The sequence below is a fragment of the Oryzias melastigma genome, linkage group LG9 (assembly GCF_002922805.2).
Source record: "Oryzias melastigma strain HK-1 linkage group LG9, ASM292280v2, whole genome shotgun sequence".
In the NCBI taxonomy this organism is placed as follows: Eukaryota; Metazoa; Chordata; class Actinopteri; order Beloniformes; family Adrianichthyidae; genus Oryzias; species Oryzias melastigma.
The window spans coordinates 17,282,241-17,295,795 of NC_050520.1; the positions used below are offsets into that span (position 1 = coordinate 17,282,241).

General features: G+C 37.6%; 1 protein-coding gene across 3 annotated transcripts in view; it reads right to left on the reverse strand.

The window, feature by feature from the left end:
• LOC112148518 (netrin receptor UNC5C) overlaps positions 1-13,555 on the reverse strand; it is a gene marked incomplete at its 3' end in the record, with an annotated part of 179,711 nt that overhangs the window by 21,487 nt on the left and 144,669 nt on the right.

The window sequence follows — 13,555 nt, forward strand, 5'->3', positions numbered from 1 at the left end:
TTTTTTTTTTTTTTTTTTTTTCTTCGTTTGACAGCCTGTTTGGAAGCTGCTGTCGAGTTTTCACCTGCTTCCCTTTCTGATCTGTGGAAATCTGCTGAGAGTCTTTGGCCATGTGATTCATTCCAGGTCTGAATGTTTGCTCTGATGTCTGATGCAGTGTGACCTTTCAGTTTTTATCATCTTAGGCTTTAAAGGGATAAAAAAAAGCCTAGAAAAATATTTGTACACAGTGAATATCACCTCAAGAAGGGACTTAAAATCTATTTATAGATGTTAAATAAGATGTGAGACAGTGAACTTGATGGCTGCAAACTGCAGATGCAGGAAAATCAAATGTATCTTTAGGATCTAAAGAGTCAAATCAATAATTATGATCCAGGTCACTTTTAAAAACACAAAAGTCAATTTTTTCCTCAAGTCAGTCAAAACAAATAAAAGAACTGTCATTTTACGCACTTATATGCAACTTTAAAACATTAAGAAAGCAAAAACAAAAGCCAAATGAAAAGTTAAGTTTCTAAGTAAGTTCACATGATTTTTTTCTCCCACCATCCCTGAGGGACTGCGGTATATTTATATGCGTCCTAAATACATTTTAATGCAATCCAAGGCAGTTAATTAGACCAAACAGAGTACATCATTTTTATCGGTTTGTTCTCTTTTGCTTTATCTATTTAGGAGAAAATCTATGCCTATAGTTGAAGGACAAAAAGTGAAAAAAGGAGTTTCTGCAGTCTTGGGGAGTTAGTAACACAGATATATGTTTTATAACCTTTGCTATATACCTTAAAGCTGATTTTTTTAATACGTTTTGTTTGATGGGATTCTTTAAAACACTCATAGAATTTCTTATTACTTTTAAAAAATAATAATAAAAAAAATCTCCTACTGTGTGAAAAAAAAACATCATCTTTGTGTTTTCTGCATTTTAAACTATTCTCAGTGACCTATGACGAGACTGAAAAACGTTAAAAGGAGATTGTAAAAATTCAAAAGCTTGTGCTATCGACCAAGAGCAACAGTAAATGACAGTGTCGTCTGCATAAAGATGATATGATGTATCTTATAAGTTTTGACACAAGCTGGTACTGTAAATTAATGGGACCCAGAACCGAGCCCTGTGGTACACCTTACTGGATTTCACAAGTAAGAGAAATGGAGCTGGATATTTGTACAGATTGGGATCTGTTGGACAGATAGTTGACAAACCAAGCAACACCATGATCGAATAAACCAATATTGACCAACATTTTGACCAGGAGAGTGTGATCCACAGTGTCAAATGCTTTGAAAAGGTTGATAAAGAGCACCATATTTGATCTGTGTTGATGGTATTTAGTGATCTTTGTTGGGACAAAGTAACAGAGTTCAAATGAGAAAAAACAATGTCATTACATTACGAATTAAAACATTGTAATTGTATTTTTTTTAATATAAACATTTAAGATTAATAACTTTCTGCTTTCCCGCACTTATCTATAATGGACATGCATAAAGAGGCTGTTGAGGATTTTGGAAAAGCAGGAGAAAAATGCTGACGCCACACAGTGACAAGTGTGACCCCAAAAAACTGCCTTCAGAACAAACATGTGTGACAAGGAAGAAATACTTTCCAAAGACGGACAAAAAAAAAGTCAACAACAGAATGTAAAGTTTGAAAGATAAAGATAAAAAGTTGTAAAATTTAAAGAGCTAGCAAATAATGAGATGCCAAAACACAGAGATTTGCATGTGCAAGCATGAGACATTTGTCGTACGACAAACGTATGTGTTGCTTTAAATTTCGACGGGTGAACTTTGTTTCTGAGCCTTAGTGGGATGATGCACTGAAAATAGCTGCCGTCTTTGATGCCTCCTGAAGGTTGAAGCCTGTGAGACTGATGTGTGCTCTGGAGGCTTCAGACAAAGAGACCACATGTGGTGGCAACACTGCCATCGCCACCGCCTCATTAGCCACAGCTGGTGTTGGAGTGTGTGTGTGTGTGAATGGCGCAGGGTGGCTGATTGGATCAAGTCAACCCCAAAGGAGAGAGGGTATTTGCTATTTTAACTCTCATTCACACATCACCTGCTTCTCTTGGTTTCAGCACAAACCACAACAGAAATAACCACAAAAAGAAAAACATTTGGGTTTAAGGTACAATTTTTGTTATTATGATCCTACATTAAAGCATTTTTCTATCTGTGGACAAATCTAGGAACTGGAGTTGTTTGGTTGTTTTCATCTCTGAGAGATGTTTTCATGCTTTGGCAGGGAAACAAAAACTTGCTTCGGATACAAGATAAAAGTAGGCCAAGAGATAAAGACGCACGTATGTCCCTTTTGTTGCGCTGCAGAGTTGTATCAGAAAAGTGTTTTGAACGGCAAAGATTCGCGCATATCTCCTACTCCGAGTGGGAACATCACAGTCACACGGTGTCACCAGGAGAAACAGTAAATCTTTCATAAGCTAAACAAATGGCAGACCACAGAGCAAGAAGTACGATAACACAGCCAAGAACATCTATGACAAATGCTAAAATATGACATGCTTTGTAGAGCCACAACAAAAGGCTCTCATATGGGAGTTGATAACAGCTCAGAGATACAGGGTCGGATGTGATGCTGAATCCAAACATTAATATTTCAAAATAGCATCGACTGCATAATAAGAGTGTGACGAAACACAAAAAGGAGCCACTACAATAGAATCTTGTACTGCAATCAAATCATGGAAATCAAACAGTTCAGCAGTTGTGTTTGTATGAGTACGTTTGTGTGTGTAAATGTGGGCAAGTGAAGTGTTAATATGAATGTTCATCACCCGGGATAATCCCCTTGATTAGCTATATTATCTGGATCTATATGAGACAGCAGATGAGTGGGTTAAAGAGCTCTCACACTGATTAATCAGCCTACGTGTGGGTGTTTCCCTGTTTTAATAATCGCTAAAGCACCTCCTTCTCCATCAAGCTCCGTCACCCTTTTTCATCGTAGGGAGACCTGCATTTCTGCTGTCAGACAAAAGTTTCATCTACTCAAGCAAAACATTTCCAGACTGAGTTATACATCTGGGTTTGTTTGACGACCCACTCCAATGACAGGTGTTTTTAACTTGTTCCTGTGGCTTTTTCTCATTTTGCAAGACGTGCAGATATAGATTTTAGGATTAAAATTGCATTTCTGACTATTTACTTATTCAAATCAGTTTGAATCAGGAGCAAATTCAAAAATGTCATTTAAAAAAGTCCATAGGAGTGATGTTGGTGGTACAGTCACAAGCTCCCTGCTCTGCTCCATTCTGATGCCTCCATTTGCAGACAAATAGACCTCGTTTCCACTGAGCGCTCCGGTACGATACAGTACTTTTAGCATTTTCATTTTGAAACAGATCCACTTGTGCCATCTTATGGGGTCCAGATGACCCCACCCTTATATTGATGTGTAATCCCTCCCATAACAAAGGTGGACAAAAGGGGATAGGATTGTATGTCTGCCACAGACACCAGTGAAGATAAAAAAAATCCTTGGAAAAAAAATGTGGGGTCCAGATGACCCAACTTTTAATGTAAACATGTCTTGGATAGCAGAAGGGTTACACAGTAACAAATCGTACATCTTCGGGGCCCAAATCAATTGTAGGTCCATTGAAAAATGGAACGGTTGGAGACAGAAACTAATGAAGACATTAGAAAAGTGCCACTACAAGAGCTCATTTAAGCTAACTTTTCCAATGTTTGTTAGCATTTGGGTTTTTGTAGTTTCTTGTGTACTCTTTTGGTCATGAGTCTATAATAAAATGTAGTATCAGATGACATAAATGGGTAAGGGCCTTTGCGTGTGAGATATGTCTCCTTGACCGTGGTGTTGGAGAAGATATCTCAGACACACAAAGGTTCCTATATCCTTTCCGTGTGTTTGAGTAGGCTAATCCACAATGTAATGTTGGGCTGGACAGTGGTACAGTGGCGTAGTGGGATCTTTCCAGATGGAGTTCTTTGTTCTCCTCCTGACTGTGTACGTTTTCTCCGTTCTTCCCGACTCCTTCCCGCAGTCTAAAAACATGCTTCTTAGGTCAACTGAAGATTCTGATTTTGTTGCAATTTTACAGTAAATCTACATTTACTCTGGAATTTTTTTAGTATTATCTTCACAACTTAATTTCTGTCCATGAATAATAAACTGCATCCACTGCTTCCTTCTTAAAATACTCTTTCATTGCTCTCCTTTACATCTCGAGTATCTTGAAGAATGCCAAGTAGTCATGGTGTTACTCTGTGTCAGCAGCAGTAGTGACAACCACCCCTGCTGTGTTGCATTACCCCCCACCCCTGTGGCCTACTTGGCAAACTGACGTTTGAGCTTTTCAGACATCAGTAGTAGCATCACATTATGATTTTATTTTTTTTTTAATATCTATTCCTGCTATGTTCTAAGAATAAATGTTTGTGATTTTTTCTTTTTCATCTTCACTTGTGTCTTGTCCAGAGTCCTCTTGGACAGGCCCCCCGGCCTTCCACAACCCCACATCCAGACATTTCTATGAAGACATACAAGTTCACAGACATGTTTATGACCATCTTCTGAAAGTTGACACCAGGCCAGCTGTTTCGATGTTCTGTCCCACTCACCCCCTCCTGCTCACGCATTCACATTCAGGAACGCATCACAGGCAGATGTTCCACTCTTTTTTTTTATTGGCTCTGACTTGCATCTATAGAGCCATCACCATAATTGCCTTTCTTGTTTCCATTATCGAACACTCACACTTGCATGTATGCTCACACAGACATTTTTATAAAGCCGGCGGCACACACGCAAACGCCGGGAAATGCATCATTCCGATGCTGTCAGTCCGATCAGCAGAAAAATGCACCAAGTGACACATGTGAAGAAAGACAGAAGAGGGTGACAAAAAAGAAACAAAATAGGAGACATTCGGATAAATTAAAAACAAAGACAGCATATAGGAGATAGAGAGGGGGAGGAAAACATATTGAAGCACAAAAGCTGAGCGAGAAAAAGCAGAGACGGACAGAATGAGAGGTGTGTGCTGGCTGAAGAAAACCATCTATCATTTGGTCCGGGTGCCATCAGTTTTCTTGACACAAACCCAGACGATGGGCCATAACTGTCCGTGTGTGTTTATCTGAGACTAATACCAGCAGATGCCACACGCAACCCCCACGCACACCCCCACCACCACCCGACACACTCCGCCCGGATCATGATGTGTAGCTAAGGAGAATAGTAATCAAGCTATTCATTAGCGCAGCAACAAAGGCCATTACTGGCTAATCAACAATCTTGAAACTCAATCGAGGAAAGCTAATAGAAATTTAATCCAACAGCGCGCTTCAATATGGTGCACTTTGCGTGTAAAAGTGTGTTTGCTGTAAAAACAATTACTTAAATATTTGGATGAACAAAACTGTTATTTTCATTTAAATATTTAAAAGATACAAAAGAAAGATGACATAGCATTGGAGAGTCTTAGATTGAAACACTTTGATTTTATAAAAAAAATTACATTTTTGGTCCTTTTTCTTTTTCTTCAAGAATGAAACAATTGCTAATTTATCCTTAAATGCACTTTTAAGTGTCAGTTTTCAAGGCATGTTAGTGTTTTTATGTAGACTTTTCAGTTTCAGCAATTAAAGGAGGATTTTTGGGGGGGGTTTATGATAATTATTTATTTATAAAACCAACAATATAGGCAAAAACAATCTAAAACGATTTGAATCAATTCCCTTTGCTCTATCTCCTGTATAATGTAAAACTCACAAATATTACTTTGAGGGAGGAGGGAACTGGGGAAAGGAGGGGTACTCATTCATGAATGGTCCTTTACATCTTTTTGCAAAAAAAAAAAATATATATATATATATATATCTGTTGTTTTTAGCATTTAGCTAAAACTTATTATCTGACTACCATAGGAGGCGCAAGGTGTTTTTTGGCGTGGGGGGGGTTTGCAGCAGACACCAGACACCCTTAAAGCACCTCGGACTGGTACTGAATAAATAAAATACGTATTGGGAAAAATGACATATTGAACTGTCGAATGCGTATTGAATGGTTCGGTTTTATATTGAATATTGTTGCTTCCCTAGTATCAATATTGACATAGATTAAGAAATGTTCAATACTAGCTTTTTTAAGCAGTGCAAAAATAACAAAAGCACCATTTTCAAGTGAGATTTTGAGACCCTAAAATTACATATTTTTGATACTTTCTTTTGTAATGGCCTTCTACTCTTCCAAAGTGATCTGTGCCCCTCCCACCCCGCCGTATAAAATGCTCTTGCTCTACCACTGATTATATATCATAAAATAAAATTTCAGTTTAGTTCTTTTGCCCAGATTATCTTACTTAGCTTTCTGTATTACTATTAGTTGTTTTTTGGTTCATCATCAACATGACGTTTTTTTAGTGTCTAATTTCCAGACAAGTTGGTAGGTTTAAGATTTTCTGAATTTAAATGTTTTACTTAAATATTAGAATTGAGGCACATGAAATCACACATTTACAATTTTCTAAAGTTCGTTTTATGTCTGTGGAGTCTCTCATTCAATTATGAGGGTAGACAATTTTTTTCATGATAAAGTTGGGACACCTCTTATCCAAGAAGCTTTCTTAATTCTGAGTTTTCTACTTATATAGTCTGCTAAATTAAAAAAAAAAAAAAAAAAAAGTAGGAGGAGATGGGAGAAACAGACTCAAGCTGTGTAGCTGAGTGCAGAGTCATAATGTCATTTTGCTTGGAAGAAAAAAGAAAAAAAAACTTCATTTTCCTACATTGTTAGACTTTGTGATTTTTTTTATCACACAATAACTGCTCATATTGTTCTATTGCTGACTTTTCCTCCAAAATAAAAGATAATCTTGATATGTAAAAAAAAAAAAAAAATCACATGGTTTTTAAAGGTTTTAAAGATGAGTAACTCAACTGCGTGCAATGGCACCCATTCAGTGTGATTTCATGTCGAAATGTTTGCTCATTTGCATATTTTCTGCAGTTTCATGTCTCCAACTTGACAAAAGTTTTACAATTCGATAAGGTATTATTACCCTGAGGGGAGTTTGAACTAAAACAGCAACATTTCTAACTGCATTCCTGAAAGAAATGTGAAGATCCCACCTTTAAAAAAAACTAAAAAAAAATCATCAAACGTTATTACAGTTCATAGATGTTGCACATTCCTTCTCATTTCTGGTGCAGAAAAACACAAATGAATAAATAAATCCATATCAGTGCCAAAGTTGTTACAGACAGAAAATACTTTTCCCCTATTGTTTTAAAAGAGAAACGTGTCCTTTTACTTTTGTAAGAGTTAAACCATAATCACCTAAAAGATTTATGAACAAAAACATGACATTTTGCCGACAAACAATGAAAATGTACTTTGTAATTGATTTACAGTACGAACACAAGGCAGCAAGTAATGTGGATTATTAGGCTTAAGCGCTTGAGACTGACATAAAGCAGAGAAATTATTGATTTTTTTTTTTTTGCTAAAATAACCATCAGCAGCTCCTTCTAATATATATACTGCTACATTTATATTGATTGTGTGCATTTCAACCGCCCACGATCTACCTGCAATTTCATATAACTTTCTTAATTGGCCATATGTCCTGGTGTTTCTGCCCGCATCTTCTCCACACTTGGGAGGTGATTAAAACAATCCTGCTGCCCACTGCTTCTTTTGGGAATTTACCACAGTTACCAACACCACAACACTATGTTACATGCTTGCACTGGCCAGACCCGCCAGATTGTGCAGGTTAACGTAAGGTCACTGTCCATGTGGGTGTGTGTGTGTGTTTTTTCTGGAAATGTGGAAGAAAAATGTGTGCCCGTGTCCATGCCTATGTGTGTTCATGGCATCAAGGGATTTTCGAGGCTCTTGACAGCTTAATTAACTGGATCCAGGCGAGTGACATAAAGACCCAATTAACTACTGCGACATAACTGGGTCACCATCAACAACCATCCCACAATAAAGACACCTCAGATGAAACCCAGTTGAAAGTTCCTTCTTTTTCCTTGATTGTCTGGATTTATTTGCATGAGAAAAGGATTATTAAAAACACAAAAGGCATAATTTTATAATTGCACCGAAAAGTGAATATGACACTCGGATTAGCAAACAAAGACTGCTAACAAGCTCAAGCTTCTATTTCTTTTTTTTTTTTAGGATTACAGAATCATAAATCATAGTTCATGTGGGACAAACTGCAAGGGGTAGTGACCCTTCTAAATAGTATGAAAGGGTACAAAAAGTACTTAATATATATCATTTTAGTGGGTAATGTTTACATATTTACATATATATCGTATTTTCTGCACTACCTGATTAAAAGGTGCACCATCAATGAATGGTCTATTTTCAAAAGTATGTCAAATGTAAGACGCACTGAACTATAATGCACGTTAAAGCCTTGTTCATACTCAGCAGTGTAGTCTGGTCCGGTTTCGAATTGTCTAGGAAATTCAGGTGAGCGTTCCCACTTAATGTTGGAGCATCACTGCGCATGCGGGGTGAAGCTAACAACAACAACAACAACGCAGGTCATCCAGCAGCTCAGTTTTTTCTGCTTGGCTTTTGGTACTTCCCATATATGTAGTATTTAATGTTGTTTGAGAGAAAACATCAAAGAAGAACTCAGCCTCTTTCTTTTGTCATAACAACCTTTAGCCAATCTATGGGTTTCACCAGAAGCCCTGCGTTAACCAGTCCGTTCCATTTTCCTATGCACCTACAACCAAAAAGCATCTAAAAATGGTACGGTTTGGTCCAGCTTAATGGGTCCATTTATAATTGAAACGCTCAAAATACCAGACTGGAGAAGATCGTACCATACTGCTCAGTGAAAGTGAGGCATAAGGGAGACGAAAAACTCAGAATACATCAGCCAGTCAGAATTTACTAGTAATTCAAGAAGTCGTTTGTAACACGCTACACATTAGCATATTCACAATAACTTCCAAAAAATTTTGAATCACCTAAAAAAACCTAAGAATACCTCTAAAACAAACATTACTATGACTACGCTAACTCCCGACATTGTTAGAAAAATATTAAAAAAACACTGTCTGACACTGCTACATGTTAGCCACGTTAGCGTATTCGAGATAACGACCAACCTTATTTACAACTTGTAACAAATTAGCAGACTGATATCCCAAAAATAAACTTTACTATAAGTAAACTAACCTTATTAGTAAAAACGTAAAACAAACAGTCCTACATCGCTACATGCTAGTCACATTAGCATATTTACAATATCGCCCATCGACGCCCAACCTCGTTTCCAATGTGTAAAAAAACAGACTGATACCACAAACACAAACGTTATTGTGACAACACAAACTCCCAATTTTATTATTAAAATATCTAAAAAAGACAGTCTGACATCGCTATGTGTTATTTGCTTTGGTATATTTACAATAACGCCCAACCTTGTTTGCAACTCGTTACAAAACAGACTGACATTTTGAGAAATCCTTGTGTACCTCTCAAAATCACAAGATCATTGTAACATCAGAAAGCCCAAATAGAGTTAATAAGGCACTCCAGAATGTAAGGTGTAGTGTTGTTTAAAAAATATAATAATAAGGCTTTTAATTGTGCCTTTATAGTGCATAAAATACCATATTCTTCAGGTAATTACATAATGCTTAGTTATCTTAAAAATAATGAATATTTAATTCATGTTTTTTGCTAATGGAAATTTGCTAATAAACGCAACCATAGAAGAAGGACAAATGCATCAGAGGTAGACACGCAGCACAAAGTGGCTGAGCGCCCCCCTCACAGACAGAATTGGGCCACAGGACGACACTCACTTTGACTGCGACAGGCTAGCAGCAGCCTTTTCATAACCTATGGCTCCGCTGCACCTTTGTACGCTGAATGATGCATGACTAAGATGCACACATAACGCTTTGTTACTCACCTGTGACTTCAGTCTTCTCGCATCTTTTCAGTGTAATTTAGAACATCCTGCTATACTATTTTTATTATCAACCAACACAACTTCCTTTCATAGTGACCTAAGCACAAATGTGAATGGTTATCTGTGAGCACTACGGGCCCATAAACGCCAATAAATGGCGGACGAAGAGGGGAATAAAAGGCAGGTGAAATGAAGGAGAAAAGAGACAAAAAAAAGAAGTTACTCAGCACCAAAGGAGGTCACAGATGTGCAGAAGAGAAAGCTTGCATCGGCTTCTTTAGAGTGCACATGTGCATGAAAGCACACACGTCCCGACGCACACGCGCACACACTATGTTACCTCTGAGATTTAACACAGGTGCAGATCCTTCACAGTGATCTATTAGACTCACCCTCTCATGTCAACATCCAGGAGTGGGGAGAGACAGAGAGAGGAAAAGATGGATGGGGAACAATCTCAAGAGAGGGTTGGATAAAGAAAAGGTATTTCCACGGCAACGGTGAAGGAGGGAAAGATAGAGAGCTACAGAGGGAGTGATTATGGTGGAGGAGGATGAGGATGCGGGGAGCAGATACCTGTGGGTGATCTATTAAAACTCAGCTGAAAATGTCACCAAAAAGGGAGAGAAAACGAGGGAGGCGTTTGTGGAGGCTTTGCTAAAACAACTGCAAAGGAATAAAAAGCAAAAAAAAGAGGAACCAAGAAGGTAAAGAAAACTGAAAGACAGATGGAGTGATTTGGTATTTCCATACTGTGTCAACAATTACGGAGAGTAGGAGGAGAGAGGATGGATAGAGGGAGGGTGCTGAGGGGGTAGAAAGGTGTATGGAAAGACGAGTTGTAGAAAATATAGTGAGGTAATCTATTGGCTAGCACACTTGGGAAAACAAGGACAGGAAAGTAAAAGCCGTGAGAGGAATTCAGGCGGGAGCAGGAAAAGAAAAGGGAATTTGTTGAGTGTGATCATTTAGACCCACAATCCATGTGTCAAACTTTATTGCAAGTGTGTGTTTGAGTTATATAAGCGCATAAACAGAATCACCAGTCACCACTTTCTTAAAAAGAGGAACAGAGCATTACAGTACATCAAGGGACTTCCAACGCCAAAAACTGATTGATGAGCTGAAGGTTGGAGACATGTTGCAGGTGGCTGGCGAGTAAATGGGAAAAAGATGTGCAACAAGGAAGAGAAGAAGAAGAAGAAAACCTGTGCCTTAGAAGTGGGAGTTCAAGAAGCATGAAGTGAGGCACAAAGGAGTGTTTGAGCATGATCTGTGGAATTGCAACCGATGTGCAAGACAACTCTGGTCCACGAGGCGACTCGCAGGACTGTGATGCAGAAAATCAAAGCCTGCTGTTCATAAACATGCAGAGAGAGGGAGAAACACGTGACTTTTAACCCTGTGTGTGCCACTTTATTGGGATTTACTGTATGGGATGTTCCTAAAAACAAGAGACTTAGAAAAAAATATCAAACCTGTGCTCAGTGGCAACCAATAAATGGGCTCGAAAAGCGATGATGAAATAAATGAGTAGGAAAAAGTGAGAAAAACAAAATTTTTCTGCGAGTGTGATAGCAGGAGCAGCAGCAAATGCAGATGGAAGGGAGAGAAAAACACAGAAATGATGGTTCGGGGTGAGAACGTTAGGGGGAAGGAAAGTTTAAATGAGACCCAGGGCTCAAATCATTAGAGGAAGAGGCAGACGAAAAACATCCAAATCCACTCAACAGCTCAGACACGTCGGGGGAGCATTTCCCCAAACAGATGCTGACCTAGTAACAGCTGGAATCCGAATCAACACCTCCGATAACACCAGGGAGGAGTTCAAAAGGGAAACACTTTCAACTTGTGATGGAGGGATTGAAAGTTAGGAAAATTAAAAGCTTAAACTTGTTCTCGCCTCGGTTACATTGCAAACCGTATATTTTTTTTTTGTGTGTGTGCCTCTTTAATCTGCACAGCCAGCTTTCCACAAGGCAGTAATTGTGTGGTGGGCTGTGCAGTAAACCAAGTTTCAAACTAAAGACACCGGTGCAAGCTGTGCAAATATGCAAACCGAGAAATGCAGCTGCTGTCTTAATTGTTCCATGTGCACTTTTGGCACAAGTTTCGGCTACGACTGAATTTCAAACTGCAGGAAATGAAGACAAACATGTGAAATTACACAAACTTTGAACACTCAGAATATAACTTTTATCATAACTTGGTAAATTGGTTTACTTCAAGCAATCAACACAAAACATACTAAAGAAGTTAAGCAAGATGTATATCTGTAAATATAAAAGATCAAATTGTAGATGATTAATTGCAACTTGATTGGAAAATGTAAAAAAATAACGTAAAATAAATATATACATCCACATGCACAGATACATTCTTTATAATTATTGTTGCTCATAAATAAAAACTGTGTAATTATAGAAACATTCATGTGACACATTGAATCCCTTAGATAAGAATATTGTCATGAAGAGTTTAATTAATTCCTTGAAATGGAGTGCACTTAATTAGATCCTTATTATTTTTCATTTGACCATTTTACTCATTTTTTTTAATAGTTATTATATTCTGGTTCATAACTTTCAATAAAATATATTATTCACAAAATCATTATACAATCAAAGATTCCGAATTAAAAAGGAGTGCTGGTGTCAAAAGTCCCCAATGATTATGATCAGTGAGGATTATTGTATTATCTTTCTTTTTTTGTTGTCAAATTGGTGTTCTTGCCACAGTTGAACTAAGTTATAGATATGTTTAAGATGTTAAATGAAAGGTCCATAGTCTGCACATAGTTTAGTTGATTCTGTCATAATGACAGCCTTACTTCTGGTTTAATAGAGTAAATCTGTGTGAATGTATGCGTGAGCATGAATGAAAGGAACTTGTGACTGTAATCGCTTCAAGACTTGATAAAAAGCACAATTTGAGTCCAAGCCATTTACCATTTTAGATGTAAGCACTCATTCAGAGTGGAATTAGGAACTGATTTATGCTCTATAGTTGTTAAAAAGCAATCTATTACCTATAAGTGATCTTTTTAGTTTAATGTGAGGCTGTTAAAATGACTGAACATAGTTGTAGATGGTTGCAGTTAGCAGCATAAGGGCAGTTTTTTTTTCTTTTTATTCCAGTGGACAAAGATACATTTTCCTTTCAGCCCTTCTAATTAACAAACTTGCTACATCAGATGTTTATCAATGAAAGAGAAAACGAAGGACACGTAATGGCACATTTGGCATTGAAATTCGGGGATCTCTGACACAACTTGTTCCATGGTTTGTTTGCAAAAGAGACTATTATCATAATATTTGTAGGGTCTCCTGATCTGAAAATTAGGGCAGTTTGCTCTGAATGCCAAAGTGTTTTCTAGGTTAGTAGATTAAAGTTGGCACATGCACTTTTGATTAAGAAAAAAACAAAAAAAACATCTTTTGAAAGGACAGCGCTAAATGTTTTTATTGTGTAATTATTACAAATGTTTTGTGCCCGATGAAAGGAATCTTTAATCAAAGGATTTTCTATTAGCCACCTTTTAAAATTCTCAAAAAAATAAACTTCAACCAGAAAGGTGTGCTGCTGACTTGAATGTAACCGGCAGACAATTT